Raw genomic sequence first — 16,818 nt, 5'->3', positions numbered from 1 at the left:
CCAATTGTGACTAAATGAGGTCTACCTGTATTTGTTTTCTTGGTGACAGAAAACAAGTTTGTAAACTTCTCCACAGAACTTGGGAAGAAAATACAAACCACTTCACAAATATCTGACAAATAAACATTTCTCAGATACCAAACTACACTCATTTGAGGAATTCACCCTTCACATAATTGAGCATTTGTTTGTGAAGTGCCATGATAGAGATAATTCATATAATTAATTTTGTTTCCACTGTTTCCCAAGGTGACCAACACCACAGTTCTACATATGATCATAAGAAGGAGACCGTGAGTTTTAAGAGACTTATTCCACGTAATTGGGACTAAATGACTTCAATTGAAGACAAGTTTCAGCTGTTTGAGACTGGAATGTTCTGTAATGTAGAGGGAGGGGAGATTCCAAACCATCTGAAATCCACTCACCGGAGTAGAGACATCCCACAACAATAAAAATGGGCAATTAGAAACACCCTTGTTTGGTGATAAAGTTACCGTTGCCAATCCAGGGAGCAAAAATAGAAACGGGTGGCTCAAGACTTGCTGACTACTGCCTATAGATAAGTCAGAAAACATGATACGTTACTTTTTATTCCATTTTAAACCTTGCTTTTATGTTTGTATAAGCACTCAGTGTCATATATTGATTAAAATGCAATAAAATCTAAATTTAAATCACTAGCTATAGTTCAGTCATTAACTATTTTGTTTATTGTTTTGATTCAGCTTTTACTTGTTAGCTGCCCAAAGCATGTACTTGAGATGAGCAGCCATATAAATAAATAAATAAATGCCAAGTATTGGCTCCATATGATCTTAGAACATGATCTTCAGATCATTCCTATCCTGGTAGCCACTTTGCTCTGTTCGCCTTAATTTCCCCTGACCATTCAGCAAGCTATCTTCTTGCAAATCCTTTGCCCTCAAGTGGATAGATACTAAACAGCCGATGTATTCAATCTGAAAGACAACTGCATTTAGGCAAGGAAAGAGGCCTTTTTCATGGGGCAAATTTAAGCGTATGATTTATGAGCAATAAATCATCAATTAGGTTTTATTATAAATTTTTACCACCCTGGTTCAGAAAATAAATGGGAATTCTGCCTCTGGGATTAAACTCTCTCTGGAGAGAAAGACAGGCAGCAATTTTGCTCAGACTTTTGGGAAAGAGTGCCATCTCCTCAGAGCTAAGGTTTCCTCAGTTCTCCATAAATTCTTATGCACAGTGAATAGAACAGGAAAAAGGAAATTTTGTGTGTGTGTGTGTTGTACTGTACCAGCCTCCTGCCATAACAAAGGAACTAATAGAGAAGGGATTTAACAGAATCTTAGAAGCAGCAAGGAGAGGGGATTTTTTTTTCAGAAAGGAAGCTGTATTCCCCCTGAAAAGTGAAGATGCAAGCACCTACTATGGCCTGTTAAGCTTGAGAAATGTCATTGTTAATTTCATCTGATGGACTGAGATCACAGAGGGAATTACAACTATCAGACTGACAGCTGTCTATCTGGAGGGCACACACATTAGAAGCTACAGCGAGCGCTATTTATCAGATCCACCATCTGATTGAGATTATGGCATTTATTTCCTCTAATGAATTCAGTAGCTGAATGCCAATTCATTCCACTTGAGAGTTTCAGTCTATATCAGTTCATCAAGTCACCCAATCTGTGATTAGAATTGGAAGTGACACAGGTTCCACTTTATATAATCCACAGCCAGCCAATTTCCAGTATTATGAACAAGTCACTGACCACCCCAGAGAGAGATTCAAATGCCTTCTGTGATCAAAAGCAGGAATTTACTATTGTGTCAAAGCTGTAATGTACTCTTAAGTTCCTTGCTGCAAATTACAAGTCTAAAGAACTAGCCAAATTCAGATTTGTCTTGGGGGAAAAAAATCCAGCCTATCCTCAATGAATAGGAGCAGATAAAGCAACAAAGATCAGCAACGTTGAACAAGACTTCCTTACTAACAGTTACATATTCTCATCCCTGTCATGTTTATTCTTGCATACCAATGGCAAGCCCAAGGGCATCAGGCTACCTTGAAGCCAGAGAGTCTGTACAGCAGCGTTTCTCAACCTGGACAATTTTAAGATGTGTGGACTTCAACTCCCAGAACTCCGGGAGTTGAAGTCCACACATCTTAAAGTTGCCCAGGTTGAGAAACGCTGCTCTAGGGAAAGGGGATTTGATAATTTGGGATGGGGGAGCAGGGAGGATGAAGACTTCTAATTCTAGGATGTGAAGTGAATAATCTCCATCCAAGTTGTTTTGACCTTGGCAAGTATTCCTTATCACTCTCTGCCCATCCAGCAAAGCAAACAATATTTCAGCACTCTGCATGTTCAAGACGAGGGAGAAGTAGAACTGTTATTTTCACCCTCGCATCTCACCATCTAAATAGGTCAGCTGTCTCTTCCACATTTTTTTCTCCAGAAAGCCAGGATGGAAGGGACCACACCTCCTTCAGATCCCTGCATGTTAGAACAAGCCACACATATGTGGAACAGGAAACCTCAAAACCAGAAGCCAGGAAGCAGGTGAGCAGGCCCTGCTCCTTTGGCTCTAGCTGACTTTTTCTGGCTTTCTAGCCCCTTTTCTCAGACTCTTGCCTTTATTATAAAAATGTATTTCCCATCTTGCATGAGGACAATTAAGCAGAGGCTTTTCCTGCTCTCATTTCAAATCCTGAGCAAGGAGTTCAGTGGTATCACTGCAAGTCATGTGCACATTTGACACTTCTAGAGACTTTGCTGTCCTCCCTCTTGAAGGGGCCTGGTACTGAACTGATGGGACCTGATTGCCAAGTGCAGTGGACAAGCAGAGGACAACGAAATTGTTAATGTTTTCTACTACAGATTAAGGTTAGTATGGTAACTAATTTTGGCCAGGTGAAGAGGTTGAATTTAATTGTCCCCTTTTCAGTTGTTAATTGTTGCACCTGGGAGAGAAGAACTTGCCTGGACTTATTTTAGTTTCAGTTTCCCTTCTGTGTAGGCATGTAGAGAGTTAAGCAGCTCTCACTGAGAGCCTGTAAATATGTTTGCTTTCTGTAAATAAAATTATTTTTATAGAAATGCCTGGTGTGTGACTTTTCTGATCTCTCCTGGGCCAAAGGCTTTCCCAGCAACCTGCCAACAGGTTATGGGCCCAGTAAGCAGCCCAGTAAACCTAAGAAGCCTAGTAAAACCCCAGAGAGAATAGAGAGATCAGCTCCACACCTCATGCACAATTTAAAGGCAGGTAGCAATGACCTGTGAAGATTTTCTTTGGAGCCACCTGGAGATTTTCCAGCAACTGCTGGTCTACAGGACAAAGAAGCCAGCTGAGGTGACTTGCAAAAGAAGGAAGAAGCCATGGCTACCTCCCAGCCCTCAGCAATGCCTCTGGAGTGCCTATCAGAGACCAACTATTTGAATTGGGCCCTGAAGATGGAGATGTATCTTCGCAGAGAGAATCTTTGGCTGCCAATTGGTGAGCAAACCCCCCAAAATCCCAGTGCTGAATGGCAGAGAGGGCTAGAGCCACCATTATCCTGGAAGTTGAGGACAAAAAGCTAGTCCACGTGTGAGGTATGCAGTCTGCAAAGCAACTTTGGGACGCTTTGAGAGACTTGTATGTAAAGGCAACAGCAGGGAATAAAGTTACCCTGACAAGAAAGCTGTACAAAGCCTACCTTGCAGAAGGAGATAGCCTTCCTGAGCACCTGCATTATATTCAGCAGCTGTTTGTTGAGTTGCAGGAGAGAGGAATGGAATTTACACCTCTCACAAAATCCTATATCCTCCTGTCCTCACTGAATGAAACGTGGGACACACTGATTTGTACCCTGGAGGCTATGCCTGAAGCAGACCTCACCCCATCGTATGTTACACAGCGCTTACTCGCTGAATGGGAGAAGAGAGAGGAAAGACCCCCATCTCTTCTGGAAAGCTGCAGTACCAGAAAAGGGAAAGGAAGGGAACAGAAGCTGAGGCCACAGAGCTAGGCAGCCAGCGATGCTTCACTTGTGGTTCAGCTGGACATTTGCAGAAAGACTGTGCCTTGAGACCCAAGAGTAGAAAGACAGAAAAGAAGAATACAAGGGCAACACAGAAGAAGGCTCTTCAGACAAGCCAAATTGCACAGGTTGCTGAGAAGGGTAATTCTGATGTATGGGCATTAGATTCTGGGGCCAATTGTCATTTATGTAATCGTAAAAGCTCTTTTGTGTCACTGTCTAAAACTGAAAGACAAAGTGTATCTTTGGCTGATGGGTCTGTGACCAAAATTATGGGACAAGGTGACTTGTATTTATCCTGCTTGGGAGAAACTGTAAAAGGTGTGTTGTATGTGCCAAATTTACAATCAGACCTTTTATCTGTGGCACAATTGGCTGCAACAGGGTATGTCATAACATTTAAGAAAAATGGTTGTGAGATAAGTAAAAATGGAAAATTGTGTGCTGCTGGTATGTTAAAAGACTCCTTGTACATTGTGCAAAATGCAAGGAAGCCAAGCTGCAAGGCTGCAGTTGGCAACACTCCATACCATGACCAATGTGTACACCTGATGCACAGGAGATTTGGTCATGCTAATTTCAAGTATATAGCACAAATGCCACAGTTGTCTGCTGACCTAAAGATAAAACCCTGTGATAAATACTTAGACTGTGTAGTTTGCAAAGAATGCAAAACACTAAAGGCTCCTGTGAGTAAGCACAGTGACAGAGTTACAACTAGACCTTTGGAAATTGTACACTCTGACATTATTGGTCCTTTTGCTCCAAGTCTTGGGCAAGCAAAGTATGCAATGACCATCATTGATGATTTCTCAAGATATACATTTATCTACATCTTAAAACACAAAGATGAGGCATTTGAGAAATTTAAAAGTTTTGTGACATGGGCAAATGGAAAATTCCCTAGGCCTGTATCTGCACTCCAATGTGATAGAGGAGGAGAGTACCTTTCTCACAGATTCAAAAGGTTCCTAGTGGAAAAGGGGATAGAACAAATTCTTTCTAACCCTTACACCCCTCAGCAAAATGGTGTTGCTGAAAGAAAGGGCAGAACCTTGCAAAATGCGATGGAATGCATGCTTAAAGATTCACATTTAACTTTTAAGTATTGGGGAGAGGCAATATCTACTGCCTGTTATGTAAAAAACATTGTATAACTCTGTGATTCAGGACACTCCATTCCATTTGTTTTATGGTGTGAAACCAAAGGTAAACCATCTTAGAGTGTTTGGTAGCACTGCATGGGTTCATATTCCAAAACAACAGAAGGAAAGGAGGCCCCACAACAAAGAAAGCCATCTTTGTTGGCTATGAACAAAGCCAGAGGAGCTACAGGTTCATAATGGGAGAGAAATTGATAATTAGCAAAAGCGCTTCTTTTGCTGAACAAAACTGGGGGAGATTAAATTCTAGCTCTCCAGTTGATCTGACCACCACAAGAGAACAGCAAGGACTTGCTGATGGTGATCTTTTGCCTGATGAGGACATAAAACCAGAAAAGCAAACTGAAGATCTGTCTGATGAGACAGATGCTTCTCAGGAAAGTGATAGTCAAAATTTAAGCCCTGTATTACCTCGCAGATCTCAGAGGAGTAATAAAGGCGTTCCTCCATCACGTTTTCAGGCTGAAACAGTAAAGGCATTTCACATATTCACAGAACCTGAGTCTTTAGAACAAATGAATGCTTTACCACCTGAGATTGCACAAAATTGGCATTCTGCCATGCAACAGGAATTAGCATCCTTGAAAGAAAATAAATTGGAACATGGAAACTGATAAATCTACCTCCCGATGAACGCTGTCTAGGTTGTAGGTGGGTTTTCAAACTAAAAAGGGATGCTGATGGCAAAATCTAAAAATATAAAGCAAGGTTAGTTGCAAAAGGGTTCACTCAAAGGAAAGATTTAGACTTTGGCAAGACTTTTGCACCAGTTACTAAAGGTGAATCAATTAGATTACTGTTAAAAGTTGCTGCACTAAAAGGAATGTCAGTTAACCACTATGACATTCAAACTGCATTTCTCTATGGTGATTTAGACCACAGATTATACATGCAGCAACCCCCTGGCTATGAAAAAGGGGAGAATCTAGTCTGTGAACTGCAGAAGTCAATCTATGGGTTAAAACAAGCTGCTAGATCCTGGAACCAAAAATTAGATGAAAAACTGCAGAATTTTGGTTTTGAAAAAGGAAAAGCAGATCCATGTGTATATATGAAGAAAGACAAACAAGGCTGTATGTATCTCTGCATGTATGTTGATGATTTGCTGCTGCTTACATCAACAGAAAAAGGCTTGATTATGAAGCCTGTATGAAAAGCCATTTCACGTTAAAAAGCCTTGCAACTGTAACAAATAACCTAGGTTTGGAAATACACAGGAAGAAGGATGGTAGCTTTCTGTTAAACCAAAGGGGAGATAATGTTAAAATATTGTGAATGGAAAGACAGAGTTGTCAAAGAAAATTGGTTTGCATCTTATTCTGTAGTATAAAAAGGAGTGTTAATGTTTTCTACTACAGATTAAGGTTACTATGGTAACTAATCATTTTGGCCGGGTGAAGAGGCTGAATTTAATTGTCCCCTTTTCAGTTGTTAATTGTTGCACCTGGGGGAGAAGAACTTGCCTGGACTTATTTTAGTTTGTTTCCCTTTTGTGTAGGCATGTAGAGAGTTAAGCAGCTCTCACTGAGAGCCTGTAAATATGTTTGCTTTCTGTAAATAAAATTATTTTTATAGAAATGCCTGGTGTGTGACTTTTCTGATCTCTCCTGGGCCAAAGGCTTTCCTAGCAATCTGCCAACAGAAATAACCTGCCAGGAACCTTTAAAAGGCTTGATTTCACAGGTAGCAAATGATCACAGGAGGAAACAGTAAAAGGCAGGAGAAAGATGGGTCAGCTGGACTAAGAGGATTCAGCTGGGATATTTGGGAGGCAAGGCAAGACTAGATGCCAGAAAAAAACTGAATTTCACATATTTGATGAGAGGGAGTAGAGCCGTAAAGGATAGTGGGCTAGAAAATCAAACCCTTAATCAGGAAAGGATGAGTCTGGAGGGCCATGAATGCAGATCGAGCCAGTTCACTGGAATACAAATGGTGTGATAAATCTCCTTTTCTGAAGCACTCTCAGTGCATGGTAAGTCTGTAAGGTAAATTATGGAAAATGACAAAAATATCACACTTCTGTTGGATGTCAGAAGGCTGAGCACCTCCCTGCTTGGAATGCTAGTAGCTGGGCCAATTGAACTTCATTGCTATGTGGACATGCTGAGCCCAGACTCTTTGGAGTACTGTAAGTATAATGAAAATTCATTAGGTTTGCAGAACCCGGTCTAATCGCTCTTTGAAAAAGTCAGCTCTTAAACATTCAATTTATGGTAAAACAAATGAGCCGTTTGTTAAGGACAAAATGAGAAATACAAATTCTAACCAATGAAGTCCATTTCATTGTTCACGTTTTATGTACGTTGTGTTTTGGTGAAATATTTTGAGCTAAGTATGTGATGATATTGCAATGGTGCCCAAATTCCCAAAGTCTGGTAAAGCAGCTTTTTTTTTTCTCCTGAAATGATACTTCTCATCCTAAGATATAATTTTGTTACCCCCAAACTTCGTTTTCTGTGCATAAATCTATCTAGACTATCTTTATTTGTAACAAAGTGGAATAACCATGTTAAACTAATTAGCAATTAGTAAGTATTTTTCTTAGAATAAATCTTTCTGCAGATTTACACTCGATTTTTTATTAATGCAAGGATGGGCAGATTTCAGGTTTGTGGAATCCATTTTGTTTTGTACTAGAACTCCAAGATCCACTAACTAGAGTCAGAGATAGACTAAGAATTAAGAATGAGGGTGCCTCTGAGCATTTGCTAAGTTCAGGAAATTGTGGTCAATACCATAACCAGGCACAGAAGCCTTTTTACACTGAACAATCTGTTACTAGATTTCCTCCATGCATTCATTTACAGGAATGTAAGTCAAGAGGAGGACACTTTTTAGTAGTAATCACTGTTAAGTGATTGAAAATCAGCAATACTTGACAATTTACTGTAAATCATCCAGATAACTCTTAATACCTATTATTACAAAGTATCACCTCAAGACAATCCATTAATTTAATCTTGGAATTAAATTCAAATCAAATCAAATCAAAATATATCATTATAGCTAAAGGCCTGCCAGTTAAAATTCTACTGATACTGAGCTATCATCTAAAACACTTTATATGGACTTGGACTTTGTTCAAATTATAGAAGGCATGTTTTCTGACCATCCTTGTTGTTGAGAATCTTGGGTAATTCTGATGGTCTGTTTCTTGCTTGTTCTCTCCTACCATGCCAAACAACTCAGCTGACCTACTTGCCCCCTTCGGTACACACCCACAGGGCTCTATACATCTCACTATGACTGGGCACAATTCAAGATTGCTTGGAAGCAGAACTAGATTATTTTGGAGGCATTCTTACAATATGTTTTTCCCATCCTTCTTCGCATCATTTGTTGGATGAGGTATGCCTCTCTTAGGGACATCAGGAAAACAGAACCAGATCTTGGGTGGGAACTATTCACCACTACCCTCAAATTTCTTTCCTGTTCAGCCTCTGGCAGCCCCAGTTTCATCTTATATATTTGATGCATTTACACAACACACTAGGCAGGACTAGATTGAAATTGGGTAGTTTGTGGTTCACTATGTTTTGGGAATACAACCATTGTCTTACATGAAGTAGCCATTGAATTACTGTTAACAAAATACTGTTAGCTTTTTGACCATTACCAGTTATATGAACACAGCATTATCCCAATAGTGTTTAGCATAGGCTTTAGAAGGAGGTTGCTGTAGCGTGCACCACTTTACCAATGGGCCATCCATTTAACTGGATATGGGATTGAAACAGCATCTTTCCACTTGCACACCCCTTATCGTAGAAATAGGAACATGGATAGAACTGAAACATGCTACATCTCCAGCCACAGCAGCCAGTAAAAATCACTTAAAACAATATGGCAATGGTATGGATGTGGTTTGCCATTACTTTCTGCTGGGATGTTTATGGACCACTCAGTCTTGTATACAGCCCTGGGATTTCCTAGTAGTCTCTTATCCAGTTCTAAGCAGGTCTGATCCTGCTTAGCTTTTTCAAGATCAGCCCAGGTTGACACTATGTTGTCATCTGCCCTGAATCAGTACAAATATAAACAGTTTGATTTAGTGACACTTACGTTATTTCAGATATTTTTTCACACTTTTCTAGTTCAAAACCACTCAACATGACTAACAAAACTAATTAAAAATACGGTTAGACTGGAATTTAAGACATGAACACCAAATCCAGCACATTTGCTGATTGGTCTTTTGCCCTTCCTTGCCTGTTCTGTTTTTCTTGGCACTAAAGAGATGTATGTACCCATTTGAAGTCACCTTCTGTCTGGTTTGCTGGAGAGGCTAATTTTATTGTCCTGCTGATGATTTGCACAAACACAACATCCCCCTCTGCATTTTTTTTCCATGCATTCCAGTGCTGGAAATTTGGCAAATCACTAGCAGGGGGTGGTATAGCTCATATGTTTCTTTTTAAATTCCAAGACAATTTTTTAGAAGTAATTTCTGCCTAGTGACTTGGAGAAGAGAAAGTTGTTTTGAGTCATACATTAATGTCCAAAATAACTTTCCACATAATAAACCTCCAATGGCTACCTGATTTAGCCTCTTGTGGAGAATTTCATAAAGACTTAAAGATATATTAATTTAGAAAACCCTGGCAAGGCTAAACTAGCGGCAATGTGCAGCCACATGCATCTTGGATCCATTGGATACCAGAGAAAGAGATCTGGAATATTATTGACAGAACAGTGCTGGGAAGAACTGCTTAACCCCTTAACCACTCTTTGCACTCTGGACTGGAAATGGTCAATCTAACAAATGAGAATCCAAGACCCTTGATTAATAGTATTGATTAGAAAAAAGATTAAGGTTATAGGACAAGATTACCAGTACTTACTCTGCTTTCAAATGAGTTATCAGGGTGGCAAAACTCTTTTGTGTTTCCTCCTGCTTTTTCTATGTAGAAGGCTGGAAGCCTGCCTCTTTTGTGAAGGTGGGGCAGTCTGCATCTGTTCATCATTTTGATAAGGAACAGATTTTGATAGTTTCAATCATTATGAGAAGGAACTCCCATCTTCCAAATGAGAAAACAGCTGGAAGGGAAAATGTTAAGACCATACCCTTTCCATAAAAAATAAACTGAATTTAGTCCATCTTTCTAAAGTTCTTCCTCTCTCTTAGAGAAAGAAATGAACTTGGTATGGATTAAACTGTGATTACTCACATGCTGCCAAAGAGCAGGGAAAAGATCCAGCACGTACATACCAGAAAAGAGTCAGACTCACAACAGAGAATGCTTAAGCCATATGCTTACAAAAGCATTATGCTCAGCGCTTGCTTCTGAGAATCTAAAACAGTGTTTTTCAAACTTGACAACTTTAAGACGTGTGAACTTCAACTTCCAGAATTTCCCAGCCAGCTGGGGAATTCTGGGAGTTGAAGCCCACTCATCTTAAAGTTGCCAAGTTTGAAACACACTGGTTTAAAACAACCTGAGGTGAAAATGAATGAGATTATTACAAAATCTCTGAAGTCATTAGGTTATAAAAATGGACTGGTGTCAGCAGTAATGATGGTGCACAAGTGATTGAGTCTCATCCTCAAGATGCAGTGAATTTGTAAAGTAAAAAGGCAACCAAAGAATAGCTATTTGACATGCTTTCAATATTTATTTATTTAACAATATTGGTCATAAGAAAAGCAAAACATGCTCATACTAGAACGAGAGCACTTTGTACTCACCACTACAGCATTCCTCCTCCCAGCCACAATGATAGTTTGGTTTATCCTCAGAGGGATACAAAATTTGCAGCTCATTAAGCAACTTCAGATAACTGATCTCTTTTATGGTTGATTAATTGAATATTCCCAGAGTTATGGCTGAATTCTATGGGATTTGTGCCATCTGCAAATTTGATAATTATATTTTCTAACCCCTCATTCAAATTATTTATGGATATGGGGAAGAGGACCTAGAATGGAGCCTAATGTTATGCCACTCTACACCACCTTCCAGTCTGACACAGAGTCACTGATATATGCTTATGGGGTACAACTGCTCAGCCAACTCTGTATCTATTGGTAGTATAATTGAGCCTGCATTTTGCTATCTCCCATTCTAGGACCTCATGGGAGACTTTGTCAAATGCTTTGCTGGCAGTATGCCCACTGCATTTCTGAGGACAACAAGCAGAAATGATCACCAACTCTCAGGAAGTATCACTCTGTCAAATAAGGAGATCAGATTAGTTTGACATGGACTGGTTCATGATGAACCCATGCTGCCTCCTGCCACACAATGTATTTTCTACATGCTCATAAACTGACTGCTTAATAATTGGTTCCAGAATTTTGCCTAGATGTTAGGATGACTGGTCTGTAGTTACACAGTTCCTCTCCCGCCCCACCACCTTTTTTATGATAGGAACACTTGCCTTTCTCCAATCATCTAGCACATCCACATGAGTTCTCAAAGATCACAGAAAGGGGCTCTGAGTTGACATTTACAAGCTTCTTCAGGACTCAGGTGTACTTGATCTGGTTCTGGGAATTTATTCCTTCATGGTAGTGGGGTGCTCCCTGACTATCTCTTCACTCACCTTGTGTTACCACTCCCTTGTTTCAATTCTGCTTAGGTCCAGTTGAATGTCCTTTAGGGAAAAAGGCTGATGAAAATTAGGAGTTAAGGAGTTCTATTACCTGTTACCACCCTATTATTTTCTCCAAGCAATGGACCCGCCTCTTTTTTCCCCCTCTACTACTGCATAGTCTCCAAAGCCCTTTTTGTTGCTTTTAGTTTCCTTGTAAATTTAAGTTCCTTTTGCACTTTAATCTTTCTGACTTGATTACACCCAACTTCCACTTTCTATATATATTCCTTTTAACTCTTGGCTCAGTCAAAAGCACCCTATGCACCTGCAATGATTTCTTAAGCTGTCTCATTTTTCTTCACATTGGAATAATATGCAATTGTTTTTCCAGGTATTTTATTTCTGAGAAATTTCCAAGCCTCCAGCACCTCTTTTGAGCTGAGGATTTCTGCCCACATTATTCCACTTATTATTTCTCTAAGCTTATTGAAATTGGGTTTCCTGAAATCTAGTTTGTACATACAACCATGCTTCAATTTCTCTTTCTGTAGTACCTTAAAAAACAAGTTGACAATTCCTCAGTTCCTCTCAAGGTCCTTGCTGCTTTTATTTCTTCAGCTAGCTCTTCTCTATGGTAAGGATCAGTTGTAGGACAATCATGGTTTCATTTCCAACCTTTTGGAAAATGAAATAGCCAGCAAGACTACTAAGGAGTTTTTGGAACCTTGCAGTCTGGGTCAGTTGGTTTTCATAAACACAAATTCACCTTTGATTATGTTTGTGAATAAAAAACATACACTTCTTGGACTATGTTGTAATCTATTGGGGATGAAAATGTGGATAGGTTAGCTAGGTTAGCTGGGTAGCTTAGTCCTGTTCTTGTGTAGTTTTGAAGCAACATGAAAGATTTAAGATTTCAATACTGTTTGTCTAAGAATTAACACCGACTGGATGGCACTACACACACACACACACACAGGCACTGCACCATGACTATGTGATTCCTAACTTGTGATCCCACATGGATCACAAGTTAGGAATCTCTGCACTAAACCAGAAAGTGGTTTGTTTGGTTTTGACCTAACTTTTTTGTGAATCCTTCCACTGCAGCTCATTAACCATTATTTATGACTAAGTGTAATGTGTGAATGCAACCAATTGTGGCTTATTTAATCATTACAATTAATCACAATTGAACCACTCACTGAGTACATTCTTGTTCCTCTTTTTAAGAACTTGATTGCTGAGACTGATTGGTACACCTTCGAGCAAACTAAGTTTCTCTTGTATTAGAACTACCAGGTCTGAGCTGCAAAGAATTGTCTGTATCTCTTTGCTGCTGTCTAATGATCATCCAGATTTTTGGAGCTCAGATCTGTTTCATTTCCCAAGTAGCACGTGTGACAGCTCAGGCACTGAACTGAAGCTATTGTACTGGAGAAGGAACCAAACTGGGAATGACAACGAAGGAGAGAACAGTCAGTTAGAGGCTGCTGACTCCATGGCTGATGTGTGACAGCCAAGTGCTTATTTCCTTTGAATGCAACCTAAAAAAAACAACTGGCTGAAGATTTCAAGCCCCAAGTGCAGTATGAGTCTCAGGGCCATGGTGTTTGTAGTTGATGCAGCAGAGATTAAGTGAGAAGATGTGACTTGGCCTTCCCAAACTTTCAGCTCATTACAAGTTCAGAAAACTGAAGCACAGTATGAGAGAAGCATGAGTAGAGGTGATTATGCTGAAGTCCGACAGCATGGCTAATTATCCACAAATTGCCTAGGAGAATCAGAAGATTCTGCACTAGGTTAGATAAGAGTCTGAGGAGAGGGAAGCCATTGTGCTTTCCCAGCAGGGGCTGCTGGAAGATCAGAGATGAGAGGGTAAGTAAAAGGCTAACAGGGATGAAGCAAGGACTGAGGCTCAGAGGGAAATAATGGCTTGGCCAGAAGAGTTGCTTCCTTGTCTTGGGAATGTTTCATTGCTTCCAGGGCTGTGAGCCTTATTCAGATGCATGCTCAACCCAGCTCATTTAATCTAGCCAACTGGATTTAATTTTCCATTCCCTTAATTCAATTAGCCCAGAAGGGCTGAAGGAGAAAGTCAGGCAGTTCATCAGCAACTGTGCTGTCTGAAGAGGAATTGTTCAGGGACATTCCACTTCTGGGAATTGAAGCAAAGTTCAAAGATAAATGTAAGGCAGGGCAGCTGACAAACACACTTAGTTGGGTTCAGAATGTTTAATAAAGAACTGTAAGGTAGAAAACTCATTTGTTTTTGGCACCAGGATGGCTTGGCTCTAAGTTATCTCAAAAATCAGCACAAGCAATTTAAGAAAAGACACTTTTCTAAATAAACAGGCCAATCTGCAAAAAAAAAAAAGCTGTTTTTCTCTAAAGCAACATCTGTCTTGCTGCTGCATATACAAACACTACACAACAATAACCAAAGGAACTATCCTAGACAACTCAACAGAACTTATTTATGTGTAAACATGCATAGCTGTGGGCTGCACTTCAACAGGGACAGCTGTAACATTACCTTCAGTATCTAAGCAACTAACAGGCAGGCTTACATAGCCTCCCAAATGCCCTGCCCTACACACACACAATATCAATGACTAGGTTCACACAATAGCTAGCTAACAATAGCTAGCTGAACCCAGGCTTATTGAATTTGTTTGCTTATTTGTTTGCTGTCTGGATATCCCAGCTTCTTGTCTGGTCCCATACTTTAACCACTACACTGGCTTCCATCACAGTAATTTCTCCAATTACCCCAGCTGCCTGAATTTATATAATACCCTGAACTATACAGTAAACCACAATGGCTAGGTTTGCATAGCACACTGAGCCCCAAATCAGCCAACTGTATTTTAGCCTAGGGTGTTGTGCAAATTCAGCCATGTAAATTATGGTTAATGTTTTAGTATGTTGTACAAATTGACAAGCTTCTTAAATCACAAACTATGGTCCAACAAACACTGGCTTAATTGTATGTACTAACAGGCCACAGCGTAGTTTGGTTTACTGCTAACATTTGCTCATTCTAATTGATGTTGCTTGCTGACCAGAGTATGAAAGATGCTTACTGGGAAGCTACTGGTTAAACAAATGATGTCCTATTACCCAAAGGCCAACACTGCCACCACAGGAAATATGATAGTTTTGAGCCAATATCAGCAATTTTGTTTTTGTGCCAACTGAGTGAAATATGTTATGACACATGGTGGCTTGCAACTAGGTAAGAAGGAAATGAGAATAAGTATTTGCCAGGCTGGTCTCAGATGGATAGCAGTGCCCCATGCTATGGGCCCACCTCTAAGCATTATGCTTATCCACTAACTATTGTTTTATTGGGAATATGTATTTTCTTGTAGCCAAACAGGAAGTTTGGACCGTAAGTCCTTTTATGTGGGTGAGAAGCAATATTTGCCATTGTTTTTTACCATACAGCTCGAGTCACGCCCTTTGGCTAACCACCCATGTCTCAATAGGCTTCAAAGCCAGTGAGGATAAGGTAGAGTAAGAGCAAAAAGAACAACCAAAGCAGGTAAGTTCTGTGGAAGACAGGACAAAAGACTGCTCAAAAGTCCCAGCTCACCTTGAAAAAAATTCCAAGTGGAACACATATTTTTGAAACTGATTGACTCACAATGTTCTCGGACAACACATACTTAGTTTGTTATATCTCCCTGGGTAGTTGGACATCCGCCCATCTGTGTCCAAAAAGTTTTCAATTTCTCTTTCAAATTAGTCTTGTATTTATTTTTGAACACCTTATATGATGTGTAGGCAATAATACCACCATGCATATACAGTAAGCCTTATAAACCTGCCATTCAACAATGAAGAATTAGTTGTTTCTGCATTAAATTCGAAGTACTGCAATGCCTCAGGAATCATCTGTTTAATAAATTACTGTCATTCAGTAGAGACACATTGAAGTACCACTTACTGTAGTTGTAAATTTAAGCTGACTGGACTGTGATCTGATATGTAAGGTACATCCATCATTTATATTTGAATTTGTTGAAATGTTGAAGAAACTAAAAAATAATGAAGTCGAAATTTTTTTTGATGCACTGCTGAGTAAAAAGTAAACTCCCATTGTTTGAGAAGTAACAAATTCCAGGGTTCATCAAATGTATTTCATCCGTGTATGATCTAACTGTAGTTCTCACTAATGATTGTTTTTATGGGTGACTGCATTCCTAGGTATAATTCAGGATCTAGTATCAAAGTTCTATCAAAGACTTTACCAACCAGAATTAAGAAATGATCACTTGTATCAGTTAAAACTTGTTGAATCTATAGGACCCCATTTGCCTGGTTGAAACCTTAGTCAAATACACCTCTCAGACGCAGTCTTTCAACAATAGTTTTTATCTTCTATTACATGTAACTTCTATAAAAAAGCAACATCAGGCTTTAAAGGTTTGAGATGGGTTAAAACTACATATTGTTTCCTAGATCTCTCAATCCTTTGACATAAAGAGTAATCTACTTCACTTAAGTGAATTGTATTAGTCTACAAATATATCACTCAAATACCAGTATTTTATAGGACTAAAGTATATCTTTGTGTGTATAAATATAAAGCATTCTTAAAGTATAAAAATAAATCTTGCTTCCAGAGTTGTTCATTAACAGTTGAAAGCTACTTGAATACAAATTAGGCATACAAGATGTATATACAAAGTAATATACAATATTATTGCAATAAAATGTTATTACAATAATATTCTAGGGCAAAATGTTATTTCTTCCTTTGACTGGAGTGGGCATTGCTGCTTAGATCATCTGGATCAAAGGGCTATCCTGTTTCGCACATATCATCAAAATTAAATTGGTAACTATTGGTCACACTGTGTAACTAAAATAAGATATGCCTTTAATGGAATTCTCTTTCTTGGCATGTCATATGCATTGATCATAAATTTGTACAAACTTGCAATAATGTGTTATGGAATGTGCTCCCTCCTTCCTGAAAACCAGCAGCACCACTGAAATCCACCACATAATGCCAGTCATGTGTCTAGTACATATACAACACTTAGTAGCACTTCTTCATGAGCATAATGTTGAGATCCACAGCCATGAAGGAAGCAACACACA

Source organism: Candoia aspera, chromosome 6 (genome assembly GCF_035149785.1).
Source record: "Candoia aspera isolate rCanAsp1 chromosome 6, rCanAsp1.hap2, whole genome shotgun sequence".
NCBI classification, from domain to species: domain Eukaryota; kingdom Metazoa; phylum Chordata; class Lepidosauria; order Squamata; family Boidae; genus Candoia; species Candoia aspera.
This window is presented reverse-complemented; position numbering follows the sequence as displayed.